Genomic DNA, 26,340 nt, shown 5'->3' with positions numbered 1-26,340 from the left:
CCACCACCAGTCCCTCCCATCAGGAAACTTGCACAAGCCTCTTAGATAGCCACATCCACCAGAGGGCAGACAGCAGAAGCAAGAAGAACCACAGTCGTGCAGCCTGTGGAACAAAAACCACATTCACAGAAAGGTAAACAAGATGAAAAGGCGGAGAGCTATGTACCAGATGAGGGAACAAGATAAACCCCTAGAAAAACAACTAAATGAAGTGGAGATAGGCAACCTTCCAGAAAATGAATTCAGAATAATGATAGTGAAGATGATCCAGGACCTCGGAAAAAGAATGGAGACAGAGATCAAGAAGATGCAAGAAATGTTTAACAAAGACCTAGAAGAATTAAAGAACAAACAAACAGATGAAGAATACAATAACTGAAATGAAAAATACACTGGAAGGAGTCAATAGCAGAATAACTTAGGCAGAAGAATGGATAAGTGACCTGGAAGACAGAATGGTGGAATTCACTGCTGCGGAACAGAATAAAGAAAAAAGAATGAGAAGAAATGAAGACAGCCTAAGAGACCTCTGGGACAACATTAAACACAACAACATTCGCATTATAGGGGTCCCAGAAGGTGAAGAGAGAGAGAAAGGGCCTAAGAAAGTATTTGAAGAGATTATAGTCGAAAACTTCCCTAACATGGGAAAGGAAATAGCCACCCAAGTCCAGGAAGCGCAGAGAGTCCCATACAGGATAAACCCAAGGAGAAACACGCCAAGACACATAGTAATCAAATTGGCAAAAATTAAAGACAAAGAAAAATTATTGAAAGCAGCAAGGGTAAAACGACAAATAACATACCAGGGAACTCCCATAAGGTTAACAGCTGATTTCTCAGCAGAAACTATACAAGCCAGAAGGGAGTGGCATGACATATTTAAAGTGAGGAAGAACCTACAACCAAGATTACTCTACCTGGCAAGGATCTCATTCAGATTCGATGGAGAAATCAAAAGCTTTACAGACAAGCAAAAGCTAAGAGAATTCAGCACCACCAAACCAGCTCTACAACAAATGCTAAAGGAACTTCTCTAAGTGGGAAACACAAGAGAAGAAAAGGACCTACAAACACAAACCCAGAAGAATTAAGAAAATGGTAATAGGAACATACATATCGATAATTACCTTAAACGTGAATGGATTAAATGCTCCAACCAAAAGACACAGGCTCGCTGAATGGATACAAAAACAAGACCCATATACATGCTGTCTACAAGAGACCCACTTCAGACCTAGGGACACTTACAGACTGAAAGTGAGGGGATGGAAAAAGATATTCCATGCAAATGGAAATCAAAAGAAAGCTGGAGTAGCAATACTCATATCAGATAAAATAGACTTTAAAATAAAGAATGTTACAAGAGACAAGGAAGGACACTACATGATGATCAAGGGATCAATCCAAGAAGAAGATATAACAATTATAAATATATATGCACCCAACATAGGAGCACCTCAATACATAAGGCAACTGCTAACAGCTGTAAAAGAGGAAATTGACAGTAACACAATAATACTGGGGGACTTTAATACCTCACTTACACCAATGGACAGATCATCCAGACAGAAAATTAATAAGGAAACACAAGCTTTAAATGACACAATAGACCAGATAGATTTAATTGATATTTATAGGACATTCCATCCAAAAACAACAGATTACACTTTCTACTCAAGTGCGCATGGAACATTCTCCAGGATAGATCACATCTTGGGTCACAAATCAAGCCTCAGCAAATTTAAGAAAAATTGAAATCATATCAAGCATGTTTTCTGACCACAACGCTATGAGATTAGAAATGAATTACAGGGGAAAAAACGTAAAAAACACGAACACATGGAGGCTAAACAATACGTTACTAAATAACCAGGAGATCACTGAAGAGATCAAAGAGAAAGTCAGAAAATACCTAGAGACAAATGACAATGAAAACATGATGATCCAAAACCTATGGAATGCAGCAAAAGCAGTTCTAAGAGGGAAGTTTATAGCAATACAATCCTACCTCAAGAAACAACAAACATCTCAAATAAACAACCTAACCTTACACCTAAAGGAACTAGAGAAAGAAGAACAAACAAAACCCAAAGTTAGTAGGAGGAAAGAAATCATAAAGATCAGAGCAGAAATAAATGAAATAGAAACAAAGAAAACAATAACAAAGATCAGTAAAACTAAAAGCTGGTTCTTTGAGAAGATAAACAAAACTGATAAACCGTTAGCCAGCCTCATCAAGAAAAAGATGGAGAGGACTTAAAATCAACAAAATTAGAAATGAAAAAGGAGAAGTTACAACAGGCACTGCAGAAATACAAAGCACCCTAAGAGACTACTAAAAGCAGCTCTGTGCCAATAAAATGGGCAACCTGGAAGAAATGGACAAATTCTTAGAAAGGTATAACCTTCCAAGACTGAACCAGGAAGAAATAGAAAATATGAACAGACCAATCACAAGTAATGAAATTGAAACTGTGATTAAAAATCTTCCAACAAACAAAAGTCCAGGACTAGATTGCTTCACAGGTGAATTCTATCAGACATCTAGATAAGAGCTAACACCCGTCCTTCTCAAACTCTTCCAAAAAATTGCAGAGGAAGGAACACTCCCAAACTCATTCTATGAGGCCACCATCACCCTGATACCAAAACCAGACAAAGATACTACAAAAAAAGAAAATTACAGACCAATATCACTGATGAATATAGATGCAAAAATCCTCAACAAAATACTAGCAAACAGGATCCAACAACACATTTAAAGGATCACACTCCATGATCAAGTGGGATTTATCCCAGAGATGCAAGGATTCTTCAGTATATGCAAATCAGTCAATGTGATACACCATATTAACAAATTGAAGAATAAAAACCATATGATCATCTCAATAGATGCATAAAAAGCTTTTGACAAAATCCAACACCCATTTATTTATTTATTTATTTATTTTTTTGGCTGCGTCGTGTCTTTGTTGTTGCACGTGGGCTTCTCTCTAATTGTGGTGTTCGGGTTTTCTCTTGTTGATATGTGCGGGCTCAGTAGTTGTGGCATGCGGGATTAGTTGCCCCGCGGCATGTGGGATCTTAGTTCCCCGACCAGGGATCGAACCTGTGTCCCCTGCATTGGAAGGCAGATTCTTTACCACTGGACCACCAGGGAAGTCCCCCAACACCCATTTATGATAACTCTCCAGAAAGTGGTCATAGAGGGAACCTACCTCAACATAATAAAGGCCGTATATGACAAACTCACAGCAAACATCATTCTCAATAGTGAAAAACTGAAAGCATTTCCTCTAAGATCAGGAACAAGACAAGGATGTCCACTGTCACCACTATTATTCAACATAGTTTTGGAATTTTTAGCCACAGCAATCAGAGAAGAAAAAGAAATAAAAGGAATTCAAATCAGAAAAGAAGAAGTAAAGCTGTCACTGTTTGCAGATGAGATGATACTATACATAGAGAATCCTAAAGATGCCACCAGAAAACTACTAGAGCTAATCAATGAATTTGGTAAAGTTGCAGAATACAAAATAAATGCACGGAAATCCCTTGCATTCCTATACACTAATGATGAAAAATCTGAAAGAGAAATTAAGGAAAAACTCCCATTTACCACTGCAGCAAGAAGAATAAAGTACCTAGGAATAAACCTACCTAGGGAGACAAAAGAGCTGTATGCAGAAAACTGTAAGACACTGATGAAAGAAATTAAAGATGATACAAACAGATGGAGAGATATACCATGTTCTTGGATTGGAAGAATCAATGTTGTGAAAATGACTATACTATCCAAAGTAATCTACAGATTCAGTACAATCCCTATCAAATTACCAATGGCATTTTTGGTGGAACTAGAATAAAAAATCTTAAAATTTGTGTGGAGACATAAAAGACCCCGAATAGCCAAAGCGGTCTTGAGGGAAAAACACAGATCTGGAGGAATCAGACTCCATGACTTCAGACTATACTACAAAGCTGCAGTAATCGAGACAATATGGTACTGGCACAAAAACAGAAATATAGATCAATGGAACAGGATAGAAAGCCCAGAGATAAACCCACACACCTATGGTCAACTAATCTATGACAAAGGAGGCAAGGATATACAATGGAGAAAAGACAGTCTCTTCAGTAAGTGGTGCTGGGAAAACTGGACAGCTACATGTAAAAGAATGAAATTAGAACACTCCCTAACACCATACACAAAAATAAACTAAAAATGGATTTGAGACCTAAATGTAAGACTGGACACTATAAAAGTCTTAGAGGAAAACATAGGAAGAACATTCTTCGACATAAATCACAGCAAGATCTTTTTTGATCCACCTCCTAGAGTAATGGAAGTAAAAACAAAAATAAACAAATGGGACCTAATGAACCTTCAAAGCTTTTGCAAAGCAAACTACAAACAAGACGAAAAGACAACCCTCAGAATGGGAGAAAATATTTGCAAATGAATCAACGGACAAAGCATTAATCTCCAAAATATATAAACAGCTCATTAAGCTCAATATTAAAATAACAAACAACCCAATCCAAAAATGGGCAGAAGAGCTAAATAGACATTTCTCCAAAGGAGACATACAGATGGCCAAGAAGCACATGAAAAACTGCTGAACATCATGCAAATCAAAACTACAATGAGGTATCACCTCACACCAGTTAGAATGGGCATCATCAGAAAATCTACAAACAACAAATGCTGGAGAGGGTGTGGAGAAAAGGGAACCCTCTTGCACTGTTGGTGGGAATGTAAATTGATACAGCCACTATGGAGAACAGTATGGAGGTTCCTTAAGAAACTAAAAATAGAGCTACCATATGACCCAGCAATCCCACTACTGGGCATATACCCAGAGAAAACCATAATTCAGAAAGGCAGATGTATCCCAGTGTTCTTTGCAGCACTATTTACAATAGCCAGGACATGGAAGCAACCTAAATGCCCATTGACAGATGAATGGCTAAAGAAGATGTGGTACATATATACAGTGGAATATTACTCAGCCATAAAAAGGAACGAAATTGAGTCATTTGTGGAAGTGTGGATGGATCTAGAGACTGTCATACAGAGTGAAGTAAGTCAGAAAGAGAAAAACAAATATCGTATATTAATGCATATATGTGGAACCTAGAAAAATGGTACAGATGAACTGGTTTGCAGGACAGAAATTGAGACGCAGATGTAGAGAACAAATGTATGGACACCAAGGGGGGAAAGTGGCAGGGGGAGCAGTGGTGGTGTGATGAATTGGGAGATTGGGATTGACATGTATACACTGATGTGTATAAAATGGATGACTAATAAGAACCTGCTGTGTAAAAAATAAATAGCATTCAAAAAAAAAACTGAACAAGATATTCAATTCACACTGATTTAAAACAACAAAATAAATTAGAATGAAGGAATTAATAAATATAAAATTATAAGTTAATGAAAACCAAAACAACTTGATGAGTAAAATCAAAAGGTGGCAGACTCTGGGCAAGTCTGCTTAAGAAGAAAACAAACTAGAAGCAAACATTAAAAACGAGCTAGGGACATCTCTATAAATACCAAGACGAAAGCCTTATAAGAGAATATTATGCATAAGTTTATGCCACATATCCTGGAAATTGGATGAGATGGATTATTTTCTAGGAAAATGTAAATTACTGAAATTGTTAGAAGGAATGGAAAAGGTTGATAATCCAGTAGCTGATGAAGAAATAGAAAAAATTATCAAAGATATATCTTTTAAAAGGGCCAGATGTTTTACAGAACTTTAAAGCAATTGATAATGCCTATGTTACACATTATTTCCAGAGGAAAGAAAAAATGCAAAAGAGAAGATACTCTTTGAAACTAACATAACTCTGCTAGCAAAAAGGATAGCACAAGAAAAGAAAACATTAGGTTCTTCTCATCACCTCACTGTAAAATCCAAAATAAAATACTAGCAAACTGGTCCCAAAAGTATATTAAAAGTATAGGGTCAAGCTGTCCCAGAGATTTAAGGATGATTTAACCTTAGGAAATCTATTAGTATCATTAGGACTACATTAATAAATCAAAGAAGGAAAACAATATCATTTTAGTTGATGACAAAAAAGCTATTATATTTAAAATAGATAACCAACAAGAACCTACTATATAGCACAGGGAACTCTGCTCAAAAGTCTGTTATAACCTAAATGGGGAAAAAATTTGAAAAAGAGTACATATATGTATATGTATAACTGAATCACTTTGCTGTACATCTGAAACTAATACAACATTGTAAATCAGGTATGCTCCAATATGAAATAAAAATTAAATACAAAATATATATATATATTTTATTTAAAAAATATATATATAAAGCTGTTAGATAAAATTCAGTAACCAGTTCTGATAGACTAGGTTTAGGAAAAGAAGGAAACTTCCTTAACCTGATACGAGGTGAAACTAACTGAAGCATATAGTAAACTCAACTGGTAAGATATTTTCTAAGAAAAAAAGAACAATACTAAGAGCTCATTTTATAAAATATATTTATTTTGGCCGCACTGGGTCTTAGTTGCGGAATCTAGTTCCCTGACCAGGGATCGAACCTGGGCCTCCTGCATTGGGAGCGTGGAGTCTTACCCACTGGACCATCAGGGAAGTCCCTAAGAGCTCATTTTTAATGCTGCTGTTAAACATTTAACTGGAGGCCTCTGCCAATGGAATTTTGTATAACAAAGGTATACAGGCATACCTTGGAGATTTTGTGGGTTTGGTTTCAGACCACTGCAATAAAGCAAATATTGTAATAAAGAGAGTCAAACAAATTTTTGGTTTCCCACTGCATGTAAAAGTTATGTTTACACTACAGAGTAGTCTACCAAGTGGGAAATAGCATTGTCTAGAAGGACCAATATGCATACCTTAATTTAAAAATACTTCATTGCTAAAAAATGCTGACTGTCACCTGCAACTTCAGCAAGTCAATCTTTTTGCTGGTGGAGTGTCTTGCTTTGATGCTGATGGCTGCTGACTGATCAGGGGGGGGGTTGCTGAAGGCTGGGGTGGCTGTGGCAATTTCTTAAGATAAGACAGCAGTGAAGTGTGCTGCATTGTTTGACTCCTCTTTTCATGAACAGTTTCTCTGTAGCGTGCAGTGCTGTTTGATAGCATTTCACCCACGGTAGAACTTCTTTCAAAGTTAGAGCCAATCCTGTCACACACTACTGCTGTTTTATCAAGTAAGTTTATGTAGTAGTCTAAATCCTTTGTTGTCATTTCAACAGTTTTCATAGCATCTTTACCAGGAGTAGATTCCATCTCAAGAAACCATTTTCTTTGCTCATCCATAAGAAACAACTCCTCATTTGTTAAAGTTTTATCATGAGATTGCAGCAATTCTGTCACATCTTCAGGCTCCACTTCTAATTCTAGTTCTTTTGCTATTTCCACCATATCTGCAGTTACTTCCTCCACTGAAGTGTTGAACCCTTCAGAGTCATCCATGAGGGTTGGAATCCGCTTCTTCCAAACTTGTGTTAATGTTGATACTTTGACCTCTTCCCATGGATCATGAATGTTCTTAATGGCATCTAGAATGCTGTATATTTTCCAGAAGGTTTTCAATTTACTTTAGCCAAATTCATCAGAGAAATCACTGTGTATGGCAAATATAGCCTTATGAAATGTATTTCTTAAATAATAAGACTTGAAATTTGAAATGACTGCTTGATCCATGGGCTGCATAATGGATGTTGTGTTAGCAGGCATGAAAACAACACTAATCTCATTGTACATCTCCATCAGAGCTCTTGGGTAACCAGGTGCATTGTCAATGAGCAGTAATACTTTATTTTTTTACTTTTTTATTTTTTTAATTTTATTTTTTTTATTGAAGTCTAGTTGCTTTACAGTGTTGTGCCAATCTCTGCTGTAAGCAAAGTGACCCAGTTATACACATAGAGGTGTTCTTTTTTTTATATTCTTTTCCATTATGGTTTATCACAGGATATTGAATATAGTTCCCTGTGCTATACAGTAGGACCTTGTTGTTTATCCATTCTATATATAATAGTTTACATCTGCTAGTCCCAAACTCTCAGTCCTTCCCTCTCCCATCCCTCTCTCCCTTGGCAACCACAAGTCTGTTCTCTTTGTCTGTGAGTCTGTTTCTGTTTTGTAGATAGGTTCATTTGTGCCATATTTTAGATTCCACATATAAGTGATATCATATGGTATTTGTCTTTCTCTTTCGGACTTACTTCACTTAGTATGATCATCTCTAGTTGCATCCATGTTGCTGCAAACAGCATTATTTTGTTCTTTTTTAATGGCTGGGTAATATTTCATTGTCTGTATGTACCACATCTTCTTTATCCATTCATCTGTTGATGGACATTTAGGTTTCCATGTTTTGGCTATTGTGACTAGTGCTGCTATGAACATAGGGGTGCATGGATCTTCTTACATTCCCACCAACAGTGTAGGAGGGTTCCCTTTTCTCCACACCCTATCCAGCATTTGTTATTTGTAAACTTTTTAGTGATGGCCATTCTGACTGGTGTGAGGTGGTATCTCACTGTGGTTTTGATTTGCATTTCTCTAATAATTAGTGATGTTGAGCATCTTTTCATGTGCCTACTGGCCATCTGTATGTCTTCTTTGGAGAAATGTCTATTAAGGTCTTCTGTCCATTTTTCGATTGGGTTGTTCGGTTTTTTGTTGTTGAGTTGTGTGAGCTGTTTGTATATTTTGGAGATTAAGCCCCTGTCTGTTGCATCATCTGCAAATATTTTCAATGAGCAGTAATATTTTTAAAGGAATCTTTTTTTGTGAGCTGTATGTCTCAACAGTGGGCTTAAAATATTCAGTAGACCACGTTGTAAACAGATGTGCTGTCACCCTGGCTTTGTTGTTTCATTTAGAGAGCATAGGCAGAGTAGATTTAGCATAATTCTTAAGGACCCTAGGATTTTGGGGATGGTACATGAGCATTGGCTTCAACTTAAAGTCACCAGCTGCATTAGCCTCTAATAAGAGAGTCAGTCTGTGCTTTGAAGCTTTGAAGTCAGGCATGGATTTCTCCTCTCTAGTTATGAAAGTCCTAGATGGCATCTTCTTCCAAGATAAGGCTGTTTCGGGACTTCGCTGGTGGTCCAGTGGTTAAGACTCTGTGCTTCCAGTGCGAGGGGCATGGGTTCCATCCCTGGTTGGAGAACTAAGATTCCATAGGCCATGAGGCGTGGCCAAAAAAAAAAAAAGGTTGTCTCATCTACATACATTGAAGATCTGTTGTTTAGTCACTTTCATTAATTATGTTACCTAGATCTTCTGGCTAATTTACTGCAGCTTCTTCATCAGCACTTGCTGTTTCACCTTGCACTTTTATGTTATGGAGGTGGCTTCTTTCCTTAAACCTCATGAACCAGCCTTTGTTAGCTTCAAACTTTTTTTCTGTAACTTCCTCATCTGTCTCAGCCTTCCGAGAATTGAAGAGAGTTAGGACCTTGCTCTGGATTAGGCTTTGGCTTAAGGGAATGTTGTGACTGCTTTGATCTTCGGTTCAGACCACTAAAAGTTTCTCCATATCAGCAATAAGGCTGTTTTGCTTTCTTACCATTTATGTGTTCACTGGAGCAGCGCTTTTAATTTCCTTCAAGAACTTTTCCTTTGCACGCACAACTTGGCTAACTGTTTGGTGCAAGAGGCCTAGTTTTTGGCCTGTCTTGGCTTTCGACATGCCTCCCTCACTAAGCTTAATCATTTCTAGCTTTTGATTTAAAGTGAGAGATGTGTGACCTTTCTTTCACTTGAACACTTAGAGGCCACTGTAGGGTATTTAATTGGCCTAATTTCAGTATTGTTGTGTCTCAGGAAATAGGGAGGCCCAAGGAGAGAGAGAGAGAGAGAGAGAGAGAGATGGGGGAATGGCTGGTTGGTGGAGCAGTCAGAACACACACAACATTTATCAATTAAGTTTGCTGTCTTATGTGGGCACGGTCCATGGTGCCCCAAAACACTTACAGTGGTAACATCAGAGATCACAGATCACCATAACAAATAAAATAATAATGAAAAAGTTTGTCATTTTGTGAGAGTTACCAAAATGTGATACAGAGACATGAAATGAGCAAAAATACTGTTGGAAAAGTGGCATCAATAGACTTACTTGACACAAGGCTGCCACAAACCTTTAATTTGTAAAAAACACACTGCAATGAAACAAAGGTATGCCTGTAAATATTTCAAAGGGAAAGTCAAAACTTGTATTCTGCATATGCCCTTTGCAGAGCATATAATCTACCTAGAAAAACCAAGAGAATCAATTGATAAAGTTGGAAAACTAATAAGTGAGTTCAGTAAGGTTCCTGTACACATGATGAACAAAAAAATCAGGCTCCCTGTATACCAGCAATAGCAGTTCAACTTGAAAGTGCTATCAGTATTTGCTTTGTTTGATAAGAAGTACCTATTAGTCCCAGCCTGCTTGGCAGTTACCTGTCCCAGAATGCTTTGAATCATGAAGAGAGAGCTGCAGGAGATGAAGCTTCCAATTTCCTGCTTGCTTCAGCACAAAAGTCAAATGTTTGAAGGGCTAACACAAGGCTGATTGTTTCATGACAGCCCCAAATAGCTAAAACTATTCCCTATGATGCCCATCTCACCGTGCTGTAAAAAATGTTTCTGGACAACATTCCCTCGAAGAATGTATCACTGAGTTCCCTGGAGAGCCTGGAGGCCTAGCCTCCTACTAGTGTCCTGCAAGAATACCAAAGAAACTACTAAGGAAAACAGAAAAGGGATTCCTCTAAAAACAACTAGTTTTGTTTTTCTGTTTGTTTGTTTTGTTGTTTTGTTTTTAGTGTAATACATGCTCGTAGTAAATAATTCAAACAATACAGAAAAGTGAAGTTTCCTCTTCTCTTTTTCTGCTCTTCCCCTTTCTCAGTTTACTTTTCATTGGTAACCGCCGTTGCTACTTTATGTATCCTAAAATTTCCTCTCCATTTACAAAAATATATTTCCATTTCTTGTGTTTTATACAGGTGGTATCATGCATTTTGTGTTGCAGCTTGCCTTTTTCATGAAACATTTTCTGTATCTCCCTCATTGTTTTTAACCTCACATTGACCTTTATTCTCTAAGGCTCTGTATAATCTCTTTGGCAGACCCTTTCTTCCTGCTGCTCTCCAATCCCTGAAGCCTTCTCATGGTGCCTCTTTTTCTGACCTTTCTATTCATCTTCTTGCTCTCAAGCATTCTTATGTTTTTTGGACAGACTTAATGCTTTTAAATGTGTGTAAAATAAAATACATTGGATTACAAAGGAAACCAATTATATTGAAATACCACTATTAAAGTAATTTAAAAAATTTAAGATATAGTAATATGTGTTTTCTTTTATTAACTCATTAAATAACCCAGAGATGGGTTTTAATAACTGCCCTAATTTTTAAATAATGATGAATATAAATAATACTCTGAGTTATCTGCAACAGTGTAATTTGATGAGACTATGATTCTTTTGGTAACAAAGTTACAGGTACTGCTAACACTACTGTGGGCTTTGCCTACTCTCATAATTAAATAATTATATTTAAGTTTCAGTTAGGGGTTAGTGAAACTAAAGATGTAATTTTTTCTCATCTAAGTTCATGGACCTCCTCAATTTTTTTTTTTTTTTATTTTTTTATTTTTTTTTTTTTTTTTTTTTTTTTTTTTTTTTTTTTTTGACCTCCTCAATTTTTTGAGGTCATGGGCCTCTGATTAAGAACCCTAGCAACTGAAACTTGATTCACACTGGAGGACACTGATTTTTTTGCAGTCCACTAAAGTGTTGGAAGTTTCTCTTCCACACCACCTCTCCTTTGGGCCTGGAGATGGGTTATCCTCCTTGCCCCTCTTTGCTACTTCTACACCACTCTCCCTCCAGTCTTACTTAACGTCAAACAAAAGAGATGGTTTTGATTCGTCTCATCAGATAATACCAGCTACTGCTGCTCCTTGCAGTTTTCCGTTGAACCTTGGCTTACTCCCCAGTTATTGCCCCTTATTCTGTGAAGATTTTATCTTATGTAGCTCACTATCTCCAGTACTACTTTATTCTAATTCTTGTGGATCTCAACATCTAGGTGGGTATTCTTCCACTACCTTCCTGGTCTCTTGGTTTCTTGACCTCTTCCAGTGTCTTCCACTCTACTTCAGCCACCTGTGGTCATAGCTCAGATCTGTTATTCAATAATAATGTGCTTATAATTATAACCCCCCTCCATAATTTCAGTTTCAAGTATTGAACTCTCTGATTTTCACTTCTCACCTTTTCAGCTCATGCCTTCTAGTATAAACTATCCTTTTACCTCACTGGGACTATTGACCCTTTTAGCTTTTTATCGTTTCTTACCGCAGCCCCCCTTACGTCCCTTCCCTTCTCCTTATTCATTTTAAATTCTATGGTCAGTCACAATTGTTCAGTTGCAAATACTCTCAACACCCTTGCCCTCACTTGCTACATTGCTTAGTAGAGAAACTCCACTGCTAGATAAATCCAGTTGTGCCTACTCTTCACTTTTGTTGTTATTGTTTGTTATTGTTGTAAAAAAAAAACCCATATATTTACCCCCTTAACTATTTTTAAGTGTACAGTACAGTATTGTTAATTATGTGTACATTGTTATACTAGAACTTTTTCATCTTGCCCTACTGAAACTTTACCCAGTGAACAACAACGTCCTGTTTCCTCCTCACCCCAGCCCTGGCAACCACCATTCTACTTTCTGCTTCTATGACTTTGATTACTTTAGATACCACATGTCACTAAAATCATGTAGTATTTGTCTTTTTGTGATTGGCTTATTTAACTTAACATAATGTCCTCATGGTTCATTCATGTTTGTAGCATATGGCAGGATTTCCTTATTTTCAAAGGTTGAATAATATTCCATTGTGTTTATATACCACATTTTCTTTATCCGCTCATCTGTTGATGGACATTCTGGTTGCATCCACTTCTTGGCTATTGTGAATAATGCTGTAATGAACATGGTTGTGCAAATATCTCTTCAAGATCCTCTTTTCAATTCTTTTGAATACATACCCAGAAGTGGGATAGCTGGATCATACAATAGTTCTATTTTTAATTTTTTGAGGAGCTTCCGTAGTTTTCCTCAGTGGCTGCACCAATTTACGTTCCCACCAATATATAAGAAGGTTCCCTTTTCTCCACACCCTCTCTACTGTTTATTATTTGTAGACTTTTTGATGATAGCCATTCTGACTGGTGTGAGGTGTTAACCTCATTGTGGTTTTGATTTGCATTTCTCTGATGATTAGCAGTGTTGAGCATTTTTTCATGTGCTTGTTGGCCATCTGTATATCTTCTTTGGAGAAATGTCTGTTTAGGTCTTCTGCCCATTTTTTGATTGGGTTTTTTTTTTTTTGATACTGCGTTTTATGAGCTGTTTGTATATTTTGGAGAACAATTCCTTCTCGGTCACATCGTTTGCAAATATTTTCTCTCATTCCATGGGTTTTTTCGTTTTGTTGATGGTTTCCTTTGCTGTGCAAAAGCTTTTAAATTTGATTAGGTCCTATTTGTTTATTTTTGCTTTTATTTCTTTTGCCTTGGGAGACTGATCTAAGAAAATGTTGCTACAATTTATGGCCAAGAATGTTTTCCCTATGTTCTCTTCTAGGAGTTTTATGGTGTCCTCTCTTATATTTAGGTCTTGAAACCATTTTGAGTTTATTTTTGTATATGCTGTGAGGGAGTGTTTTAATTTCATTGATTTACATGTAGCTGTCCAGCTTACCCAACACAACTTGTTGAAGAGACGGTCTTTTCTCCATTTTATATTCTTGCGTCCTTTGTTGTAGATTGACCATAGGTGTGTGGGTTTATTTCTGGGCTTTCTGTTCTGTTCCATTGATCTATATGTCTGTTTTTGTGCCAGTACCATGCTGTTTTGATTATTGTAGCTTTGTGGTATTGTCTGAAGTCTGGAAGGGTTATGCCTCCAGCTTTGTTCTTCTCGTTCAGGATAGCTTTGGCAATTCTGGGTCTTCTGTGGTTCCATATACGTTTTAGGATTTTTTGTTCTAGTTCCATGAAAAATGTCATGGGTATTTTCATAGGGATTGCATTAAATCTGTAGATTGCTTTGGGTAGTATGGACATTTTAACAATCTTAACTCTTCCAGTCTAAGAGAATGGAATATCTTTCCATTTCTTTGAATCATCTTCAGTTTCCTATATCAGTGTTTTATAGTTTTCAGTGTATAGGTCTTTTACCTCCTTGGTTAAGTTTATCCCTAGGTATTTTATTTATTTTTTTGATGTGATTTTAAATGGAATTATTTTTTTTTTGACTTTATCTTTCTGACATATCATGGTTAGTGTAAAGAAATGCAACAGATTTCTGTATATGAGACTTGTATTCTGCTATCTTGCTGAATTCATTTATTAGTTGTAGTAGTTTTTGTGTTGAGGCTATAAGGTTCTCTATATAGAGTGTCATGCCATCTGCAAATATTGACAGTTTTACCTCTTCCCTTCCAATTTTGGATATCCTTAATTTCTTTTTCTTGTGTGATTGCTGTGTCTAGGACTTCAAATACTATGTTGAATAGAAGTGGTGAGAGTGAACATCCTTGTCTTGTTCCTGAATTTAGCACAAAGACTTTCAGCTTTTCACCTTTGAGTATTATATTGGTTGTGGGTTTGTCATAAATGGCTTTTATTATGTTGAGATATGTTCCCTCTGTACCTGCTTTGGTGAGAATGTTTATCATAAATGGATGTTGAATTTTGTCAGATTCTTTTTCTGTGCCTATTGAGATGATCATGTGGTTTTTGTCTTTACTTTTGTTGATCTGTTGTATCACATTAATTGATTTGTGTATGTTGAACCTTCCTTGGCAACGCTGGAATGAATCCAGCTTGATCATGGTGTATGATCCTTTTTATGTACTGTTGGATTTGGTTTGCTAATATTTTGCTGAGGAGTTCTGCATCTACATTCATCAAAGATACTGGCCTGTAATTTTTTTTTTTTTTTTTTTTGTAGTGTATTTGTCTGGTTTTGGTATCAGGGTGATGGTGGCTTCATAGAATGAATTTGGGAGTGTTCCCTCCTCTTCAATTTTTTGGTATAGTTTGAGAAGGATAGGTATAAGTTCTTTGTGTATTTGGTAGAATTCCCCACTGAGGCCACCTGATTCTGAATTTTTGTTTACAGGGAGTTTTTTTTTTATTACAGATTCTATTTCACTTCTACTGATTGGTCAAATAATCTGTTTCTTCTTGACTCAGTATTGGCAGGCTGTATGTTTCTAGAAATGCATCCATTTCTTCTAGATTGTCCAATTTGTTGGCATATAACTGTTTATAGTATTCTCTTATGATTTTTTGTGTTTTTGTGGTATCGGTTGTTATTTCTCCTCTTTCATTTCTTTTTTTTTTTTAAAGATTTAATTTTATTTTTATTTTTTTGGCTGAGTTGGGTCTTTGTTGCTGCACGCAGGCTTTCTCTAGTTGTGGCAAGCGGGGGCTACTCTTCGTTGAGGTGCGCAGGTTTCTCATTGTGGTGGCTTCTTTTTTTGCAGAGCATGGACTCTAGGTGCACAGGCTTCAGTAGTTGTGGCACTCGGGCTTTAGTAGTTGTGGCACTCGGGCTTCAGTAGTTGTGGCTTGTGGGCTCTAGAGCACAGGCTCAGTAGTTGTGGTGCACGGGCTTAGTTGCTCCACAGTATGTGGGATCTTTCCAGACCAGGGATCAAACCCGTGTCCCCTGCATTGGCAGGCGGATTCTTATCCACTGCCCCACCAGGAAAGTCCCTCCTCTTTCATTTCTTATTGCATATATTTGGGTGCTTTCTCTTTTCTTCTTGGTGAGCCTGGCTAGAGGTTTGAGTTTTTGTTGCCTGTGCTTTTGATGTCATATTCAAGAAATCGTTGTTCATTACAATGTCATGAAGGTTTTCACCTATATTTTCTTCTAGTGTTTTATAGTTTCAGGTCTTATGTTTAACTTCTTAATCCATTTTGAGTTAATTTTTGTATACCGTGTAAGATAAGGATCCTTCTTCATTCTATTGCATGTGGATATCCAGTTTTCCTAACAGTATTTGTTTAAGAGGCTGTCCTTTCTCATTGTGCAGTGTTGGCAACCTTGTTGAAGATCATTTGATCATATATGCAAGGGTTTATTTCTAGGATATCAGTTCTGTTCCATTGATCTGTATGTTTGTCTTTATATTTGATCTGAATGTATGGCAGCACCATGGTTTTTATTACTGTAGCTCTATGTAATATGTTTTGAAATCAGGAAGCGTGAGGCTTCTAGCTTTGTTCTTCTTTCTCAAGATTGTTTTGAATATTAGGGGTCCTTGAGATTCTGTATGAATTTTAAGATGGCCTTTCCTATACATGCAAAAAGTGCCATTAGGATTTTCATAAGGATTTCATTGAATCTGTAGATCGTTTGGGGCAGTATGGATATTTTAATAGTGTTAGTAAGTCAGTGGTTCTGCATTCATGGTTCTGCATCTGAGGATTATGTAGTACTGCAGTATATATTTATTAACAAAAATAAAGTATAAGTGGACCTGTGCAGTTCAAACCCACATTGTTCAAGGGTCAACTATATGATCTTTATTATGTTGAAATAATTTCCTTCTATTCCTAGTTTGAGTGTTTTTATCATGAAAGTTTGTGGAATTCTGTCAAATGCTTTTTCTGCACCTGCTGAGTTAATCATGTGGGTTTTTTTCTAAGTTGTGTAAATGTGATGTATCTCATTTATTGATTTTCTTATGTTGAATAATCCTTGAATTACAGGGATAAATTCCACTTGATCATGGTGTATTACACTTTGACTGTGCTGTTGAATTCGGTTTCCTACTGTTTTTTTGAGGATTTTCCATCTGTATTCATTAGTGATATTGGTCTGTAGTTTTCTTTTCTAGTAGTATCTTTTTCTGGCTTGGTATGAGGGTAATGCTGGGCTCATAAGACGAGTTTTGAAGTGTTCCTCCTCTTCAGTTTTTTGGAAGACTTTGAGAAGGATTGACATTAATTCTTCTTTAAATGTTTGGTAAAATTCTCCACTGAGACCATTTGCTCCTGGGCTTTTCTTTGTTAGGAGATTTTTAAAAATTGAAGTATAGTTGATTTACAATATTATATTAGTTTCAGGTGTACAACATAGTGAGTCATTATTTTTATAGGTTAGACACCCTGTAAAGTTAATATAAAATATTGGCTATATTTCCTGTGCTGTACAATATATCCTGGTAGCTTATTTATTTTATACACAGTAGTTTGTACCTCTTAATCCCCTACCCCTATCTTGCCCTTCTACACTTTCTTCTCCCCACTGGTAACCACTAGTCTGTTTTCTATATCTGTGAGTCTATTTCTGTTTTGCTTTATCTATTCATTTTATTTTTTAGATTCCACATATAAGTGATATCATACAGTATTCATGTTTTTCTGTGTGATTTATTTCACTAAGCATAATACCCTCTAGGTCCATCCATGTTGTTGCAAATGGCAGAATTTCATTCTTTTTTTTATTGCTGAGTAATATTCCATTGTATATATGTGTGTGTGTGTGTGTGTGTGTGTATGTATATATATATATGTATATATATATATATATATATATATATATATATATATATATATATATACCACTTCTTTATCCATTCATTTTTTGACAGACACTTAGGTTGCTTCCGTATCTTGGCTGTTGTAAATAATGTTGCTGTGAGGATTGAGGTACATGTATCTTTTTTAGTTAGGTTTTTAGGGACTTCCCTGCTGAGGCAGTGGTTAAGACTCTGCCTGCCAATGCAGGGGACACAGGTTCAAGCCCTGGTCCGGGAAGATTCCACATGCCACAGAGCAGCTAAGCCCATGCGCCACAACTACTGAGCCTGCACTCTAGGGCCTGCGAGCCACAACTACTGAAGCCCGTGCGCCTAGAACCTGTGCTCCGCAACAAGAGAAGCCACCGCGATGAGAAGCCCGTGCACTGCAATGAAGAATAGCCCCTGCTTGCCACAGCTAGAGAAAGCCCGCACACAACAATGAAGACCCAATGTGGCCAAAAAGAAAAAAACAAAACAAACAAAAAATTATGTTTTTGTTTTCATCAGATATATACGCAGGAGTTGAATTGCTGGATCATATGGTAGTTCTGTGTTTAGCTTTTTTGAGGAACCTGCATACTGTTTTCCATAGTGGCTGCACCAATTTACATTCCCACCAACAGTTTATACAAGGGTTCCCTTTTCTCCACATCCTTGCCAACATTTGTTATTTGCAGACTTTTTGATATAGACAGGAGTGAGGTGATATGTCATTGTGATTTTGATTTGCATTTCTCTGATGGTTAGTGATGTTGGGCATCTTTTCATGTGCCTGTTGGCCATCTGTATATCTTCTTGGAAAAACATCTATTCAGGTCTCCTTATTTTTTAATCGGGTTGTTTGTTTTGTTGGGAGATTTTTGATTACTGATTCAATCTCCTTACTAGTTATAGGTCTGTTTGGGTTTTCTTTTCCTTCATGGTTCAGTCTTGGTAGCATGTATTTTTCTAGAAATTTATACATTTCTTCCCGGTTATCCAAATTGTTGTTGTGTAATTATTCATAGTAGTTTCTTAAATCCTTTCTATTGCTGTGGCATCAGTTGTAATGTCTCCCCTTTCATTTCTGATTTTAGTTATTTGAGAATTCTCTCTTTTCTTTTCAGTTAGTCTAGCTAAGGGTTTGTAAATTTTGTTGATCTTTTCAGAAAACAAATGCTTCATTTCATTCACTTTTTTCTTTGTTATTCTGTTATCTATTTTATTTTTGCTGTAATCTTTATTACTCTTTTTTCTTATAACTTTCAGTTTATTTTCTTCTTTTCCTAGTTCTCTGAGGTGTAAACTTAAATTTTTAATTTGAAATCTCTCTTTTCTTTTTTAATTATAGGCATGGTAGTGCTGTAAAATTCCCTCTTAGAACTGCTTTTGCTGTATCATATAAGTTTTGGTATGATATGTTTTTGTTTACATTTGTCACAAGATACTTTCTAGTTTCCCCTGTGAGTTCTTCTTTGACCCATTAGTTGTTCAAGAGTGTGTTGTTTAATTTCCACATATTTGTGATTTTTCCAGTTTTCCTACTATTGATTTCTAGTTTCATTTCATTGTGGTTAGAAAAGATACTTGGTATGATTTCAGTATTCTTAACTTTGTCAAGACTTGTTTTGTGGCCTAATGTGTGATCTGTCCTGGAGAATGTTCCATGTGTGCTTAAGAAGAATGTGTATTCTGCTCCTGTTGCATGGAGTGTTCTCTATATGTCTGTTAGATACAGTTGGTCCATAGTGTTTTCAAAATCCTTTGTTATTGATCTTCTGTCTGGTTGTTCTACCCATTGTTGAAAGCAGGATAGTGAAATTTCCCACTACTGTTGTGTTACTGTCTATTTCTCCCTTCAGTTCTATCAAGGTTTGCTTCTTATTTGGGTGCTTTGATTGTACACTTGCACTTTTGCAGCTGAAAGTGGCTGGAGAATTAACTTTGCTGGTGGTCTTCCAGTTAATGATCATTAAGGTCAGCCGAGCCCTTAATGTTGCTGAGCAGTAGTTCCTAATCCATTTACCTCCCTGACCTGGTCTGACCTAAGTGATCATTTAAACTTCTCTTCCTCAAACCTCCAACACCACCTTCCACATTCTTTACTCTCAGTAAACAATTTTGCTTTTCATCTCACTGAGAAAGTAGATGCCATACAAGAAAACATCCATAAAGCTCCTGCTACTACATCTATCCGTCTGTCTTCATCAGTGTTCATGTATTCTGACTTCTCTCTATTATTATTTAATAACTGACCATCCTTCTAGGAAGTACCACAACCTCCACTGTGCTCTAATTCCATCCCTTCTCTCTTACATGATGCAGGATCATTCTCATCAGCACACCACTCTACTCTTTCTTCTCTCGTCTTAAACAACAGCAGTGTAAAGTCTCTTGACTCCACTTTCCCCTCTAACTGTTGCTCAATTCTCCCCCCCCCCTTTTTTTTAGAGGAAGTGTCTATACTTTGCTTCCAGTTTTTCTCATCCCAATATCATAGGTGTCCGCCTGCTCTAATTAGGCTTTCCTTCCCAGAACCCTGCCTAAACTGCTCTTGTGAAGGTTAACCATGACTTTTCCTTTGTCATCCTTGAATTATCTGACCTGTTAACAGTATTTGACACAGGTGGTCATTTATTCTCTCCTCCTGGAAACACTTTCCTCACTTGGCTTTCAAGACTGCATACTCTCTTAGTTTTCATCTCAGTCTTTTGTCATGGAGTGCCTCCAGGGCTCAGTCCTTGCACCTCCTTTTTAGCCATTCTCATTCCCTTTTTGAGCTTATCTGACCTCAAGGCTTTGAAACCATCTGTGTGTTGATGATGCCCAACTTTTAATCTCCAGCGTGAACCCCTACTCAGAAATGCAAATTTATACTTCTCTTGGATGTCTAACAGGCAATGAGAAATGTAAGTTTTCCTAACAGGAACTTATCATTCTTTTCCTTAGTAATTTAATGTGTCAGGCTTAGATGGCCTCCCTTTATCTGAGAATAATATTAAAATTCAAAACAAAAACAAAACTATTTTCTTCTACTTTAAATATCTTATTAATGTACAGTTTATTTTTGGTCTAAGGAGTGATGAAGGGCTCGAATCTCTTTTTAAAGCCAGATGGCTAGTCAGTTTCTCAATACTCTTTATTGAATAATCAGTTTTTATATGATTGAAATGTCATCTTTATCACTCTGTGAATATCAGGCTTAAAAATTACAAATTGCCGGGACTTCCCTGGTGGTGCAGTGGTTAAGAATCCACCTGCCAATTCAGGGGACATGGGTTCGAGCCCTGGTCCAGGAAGATCCCACATGCCATGGAGCAGCTAAGCCTGTGCACCACAACTACTGAGCCGGCGCTCTAGGGCCCATGAGCCACAACTACTGAGCCCACATGCCACAACTACTGAGCCCATGTGCTGCAGCTACTGAAGCCCACGTGCCTAGAGCCCGTGTTCCACAACAAGAGAAGCCACTGCAATGAGAAGTCCGCGCCCCACAACGAAGAGTAGCCCCCTCTCGCTGCAACTAGAGAAAGCCCGTGTGCAGCAACGAAGACCCAATGCAGCCAAAAATAAATAAATAAATGAATAAATTTATATTAAAAAAATTACAGATTGCCATCCAATATTTGCATTATAGATTTTATACTCTTGAAAATGCTGTCTATATTTAATCCCAATTAAAGACACGAGAAATGAAATAGCCCCAAGGTTACATACACTACACATCTATTAAATTGGCAGTTATGTGGTAAGAGGAAATAGATAGCACATCTGTTTTGCCAGTATCATAAAATGGATCAATCTCAAGGGAAAATAATTTTACTACACATAGTGGTGTATCATGGGGCTAAGGGTTCGACCTTAAAATTTCTATTCAGTGATGGCATCCTATATCCCTGGTCTAGCTAGGGTTTGTTTCAAGGGAGCGTAGGCATAAGGTGAGTAAACTAGTGGGCTCAAGGCAGAATTTCTTAGTGCTGTTTTGTTGTTATTACTCTTTTTTTTTTTTTTTTTTTTTTTAAGTTTTTGGCTGCACCCCACGGCATGTGGGATCTTAGTTCCCCAACCAGGGATTGAACCCAGGCCTCCTGCATTGGAAGGCAGAGTCTTAACCACTGGACCGCCAGGGAAGTCCCGTTATTACTCTCCTACTAATAAAATAAAACTTAAAAATGAATTCTGTCCCATTAATGCATACATTGAACCAGATATGTTTCATGTAAAATGGGGAATGGAAATGAACTTTTCTATTTGGCTGAGTGGTATAGGGTGAAAAACCTGTAGGCCTCCTTGTATCACTAGCTTCATCCTAAGCCCTGTCTTATTTTATTATTCACACCATTAAAATATAAAAAGTTATTCACAAATGATACCTTTCCCCCTGGAGTTTAGGAGACAGTAGTATAGAGCAGTATTTAAATGTTGGTCTTGGGCATAGGGTGGGGACACAAACTCCTTGAGGTACCCACACACATGGGTAATTTCAAGTGAATTAATTTATAGACCCTAAACTTCCACATGTGCTCTTTCCTAAAATTGACCTTCCTGTGAATCAGTCTTTCAAGCGGTTTCTTCTTTCCCACATTCCTTTCTACCATTCCCCTTTTCCATTTTACAAAATAATGGCATAACTCTTCTCCTGTTGCTACTTTTTACCATGATGCATTTGCTCTGTGGTGGAAATACCTCAGGGAATAAAAGACAATTCCAAGACACCAAACAGTGGTGCTGGGGCAACTGGATATCCAACTGTAAAAGAATGAAGTTGGACCCCTACCTCATACCATATACAAAAATAACTCAAAGTGAAGACCTAAATGTAAGAGCTAAAAGTATGAAACTCTTAGAAGAAAACATAGGTGTAAATTTTGTGGCTTTGGATTAGGCAGTGATTTCTTAGATACGACATCAAAGGAAAAAACAGATAAATTGGACTTCATCAAAATTTAAAAAACCGGTGTACCTCAAAGGACACTTTCAAGAGAGTTGAGAAAACAACCCACAGAATGGGAGATTCATTTGCAAATCATGTCTGATAATTGACTTGTGTCCAGGATACGTAAAGAACATTTATAACTAACAACAACAAAAAACTCAATTTAAAAATGGGCAAAGGATTTGAATAGACATTTCTGCAAAGAAGATGTAGAAGTGACCAATAAGATAGGTGAGAAAATAAATAGATGCTCAAGAGCATTAGTCATCAGAGAAATGCAAATCAAATCCACAGTGAGATACCACTTCACACCCACTAGGATGGCTATAATCAAAAAGACAGATAAAAACAAGTGTTGGTAAGGATATGGAGAAATGGGAACATTTATATGCTGCTGTGAGAATGTAAAATGATTCAGCTGCTTCGGAAAATAGTTTAACAGTTCCTCAAAAAGTTAAATAGAGTTACCATATGATCCAGTAATTCTACTCCTAGGTATATACCCAAGAGAATTAAAAATATGTTAACTCAAAAACTTGTATATGAAAGTTCATTGCAGCATTATTCATAATAGCCAAGAAGTGGAAATAACGCAAATGTCCATTACCTGATAAATAGATAAAATGTGGTTTACCTATACAATGGAGTATTCACCTTTGAAAAGAAGTGAAATACTGACTCATGCTGCATACAACATGGATGAACCTTGAAAACATGATGCTAAGTGAAAGAAGCCAGTCATAAAGGACCACATATTGTATGCTTCCATTTATATGAAAATCCAGAATAGGTAAATACATAGAGAAAGTGGACAAGGTTGGGGCGGGGGGGGGGGGGAGTTGCATGTGATTGCTAATGGTTACAAGGTTCTTTTTCAGGGTGATGAAGTGTTCTGGAATTAGATAGTGGTGATGCTTGTACAGTTTTGTGAATATGCTGATAACTACTGAATTGTATGCTTTAAAAGAGTAAATTTTATGATATGTGAATTATATCTCCAAAACGAAACAAAACTTCAGGGACTCCTAAAGTGGCAGTTTCCAGATGTTGGTGTTAGTATTGTGAAAGTAAGTAGCTTTAATCTTTGGGGAACAAATCCTTTAATGGTTTCCAGTTTTTTGCTTTGAGCAAATTTGAAGGATTTTTCAATTCCAATATTCAAAAATAATTTGTTAGCTGCTAAGTCATTAAAAATATTTTTGGTGGTAAATGATAATAGCATTTTTCAGTAAATAACTAGGAAGGAATTTTGTAAATTGTGCGACTCTAAAAAATTGTGTGACTCTACTGATAAAATTCCTTCCATTCCAGTCACCTATTAATATGAACAAAATTTCTCAGTACCTTCTTAAAAAAAAAATCAAAAACAGGGAAGTAGGGATACACTGAATCATCTCATTTTAGCAATAATTATGCAAACAGATGAACTAATTGAAAAAAAAGCCCCATCCAGCCCATTAAGAGATACATTTCCAGTAAAATTTTTGCTTTTAATGTTGTTAATTACTATCACATCTGTAATGTTTTTTATTTAAATCAATTATGTATGCTAATAGTAATGGTAATTGAATCTCAAATAATTTTTAAAACTGTTAGAGGATTATTTATGATCAAAGGAAATTTTTAAGAAATTTCCATTCAAACTGCAGATATGTATGAGTGATTAATAATAGACTTTCAAGTATAAAAATTATTACATGCAGGGTGAATGGAATAAGATATGAGTTCAATAAAAGTTAACCTGCTTAGCCTAGAATATGGGTTCAATAAATGTTAGCTAGTAGTAGTAGTAGTCGTCATCATCATCATTGTTGCTGTTGTCTCCTTAAACTTACCTTAATTTACCTCATGATTGAAACTAGGAATGTTTTTATGACTCAGCAAAGTGACTGGGAAATGCTTTTTTAGATGAGCAATCCATCTTAAGCTCTAATCTGAAATTGAGGTAAAAGGAAATTCTGCATCTAATCACTGTGGTAGATTACTTGCAAAGACGGCCACAATAATTTCTTCCATCCCTACATATACACCTCTTTGCAATGTGGCTTTGCTACTCCTCCATAAGGATGTAGAATTTATTTTCCCATCTCTTATGTTGGAGCTGGCCATGTGACTTGCTTTGACAAAAGAATGCAGCAGAAATTACATTGTGCAACTTTGAAGTTTAGGCTTCAAGAGGCCTTGCATCTTCGACTCATGCTCTCTTGGAAGCCAGATGCTATATAAAGAAGTCTGGAATACCCTGCTGGAGATACATGCCCCAGCCAATAGCCACCACCAGCATCTGGACGTGTGAATGAAGATAACTAGGCCACTCAGCCCTGGTCAAGCCTGCAGCAGATTACTGCATTCACATAAATGAACCCAGGCAAGGCCAGCAGAAGGACCACCCAGCCAAACTCAGCCCAAATTGCTGACTCACAGAACTGTGAGTAAATAAATGGCTGTTATCTTAAGTCAGTAAGTTTTTGAGTGGTTTATTACACAGCAACAGAAATCTACAATTACCATGTTTGAATCATTTTTCAAATTATTAATATTTATTATATGAGTACCATAAGCAAGGCATCAGGCTAGGTGCAGAAAGTGAGCCAAAATATGTAAAGTTTGGCCACTGTCTTGAAATGAGTTTATAATCTATATCAGGAGGTGATAAAGTATTTAAATAACAATAACACAAGACAATATATTAGAACAGCCATAGAGTAACACAACCATATTGTCGTAAGAATTAAAAAATCTGATCACTTCTGCTGGAGGTGATAAGGGAAGGATTTATCAAGAAGATAATATTAGAGTTAAGCCTTGAAGGATTTTGACAGTGGAGTAGGAGGAAAAGAAATTCTAAGGGAAAGAAAAATGACCTGAGGATAACTGTGGTCTTGGTAAAGAGCAAAGAGTGCTCAGAAACTTGCCAATACTTTTTGTTGGGTTATAGTATATATGTAGACGTGGGAGAACAATTCTTCAACAAATATCAAGTTGCAACTTCATTCCAGGCACTGCCTACTACTACATTATTATGTATTGATGATAGATGTGGAAGCTGAACTGCAGATGTGAAGGCCAAGTCATTAGTCCAAGTTCACAGAAAGTGGGGGAGCAGGGGTTTGAATGCAACCAGTCGGACTCTAGAGCCACTCTACTACTGGGCAGTGTCTTGGCTAAGTTAAAAAGTTAGTTACTTAAGGAAAAACAAAAAAACAAAAAGGCTGGCACCAAACTAAATACCCATTTAACAGTTGCAGTGAAAACAAATCAACAAGGAGGAAATTCAAACACTTAATATTGAGCAGAAAAATCAAATTAAGAAGAATAAATGCAGGGACTTCCCTGGTGGCGCAGTGGTTAAGAATCTGCCTCGCGATGCAGGGAACATGGGTTCGAGCCCTGATCCGGGAAGATCCCACATGCCGTGGAGCAACTAAGCCCGTGTGCCACAACTACTGAGCCTGTGCCCTAGAGCCCACGAGCCACAACTACTGAGCCCATGTGCTGCAACTACTGAAGCCTGCGTGCCTAGAGCCCATGCTCCGCAACAAGAGAAGCCACCGCAGTGAGAAGCCCGCGCGCAGCAGCGAAGACCCAACACAGCCAAAATAAATAAATAAATTAATTAATTAATTTAAAAAAAAAAAAAAAAAGATATGAGTTCAAGGAGGGAAAAAAAAACGATGTGAAAATTTTATTTTCAAGTGGGTCATACTGGGTGTCAGATCACAGTGGTGTTTGGATTCTGTTGAACAGATTTAAGAGTGATGTCACAGATTTATGTAAAATGTCGGCATTTACAATATGCCAG

The 26,340-nt window shown here is 37.0% G+C and overlaps 1 protein-coding gene and 1 non-coding gene across 4 annotated transcripts in view; one reads left to right on the top strand and one right to left on the bottom strand.

The window, feature by feature from the left end:
* The window catches only part of BMPR1A (bone morphogenetic protein receptor type 1A), a 143,173-nt gene that overhangs the window by 16,819 nt on the left and 100,014 nt on the right, over positions 1-26,340 (top strand). The window lies entirely within an intron of this gene.
* Positions 6,562-6,634, bottom strand: TRNAW-CCA. The gene has a single exon. It is a non-coding gene; the product is annotated as a tRNA-Trp (tRNA).

Source organism: Balaenoptera musculus, chromosome 16 (assembly GCF_009873245.2).
Source record: "Balaenoptera musculus isolate JJ_BM4_2016_0621 chromosome 16, mBalMus1.pri.v3, whole genome shotgun sequence".
NCBI classification, from domain to species: domain Eukaryota; kingdom Metazoa; phylum Chordata; class Mammalia; order Artiodactyla; family Balaenopteridae; genus Balaenoptera; species Balaenoptera musculus.
Note: the sequence above shows the minus strand (reverse complement) of the source record. Positions and strands in the feature narration are given on the sequence as shown.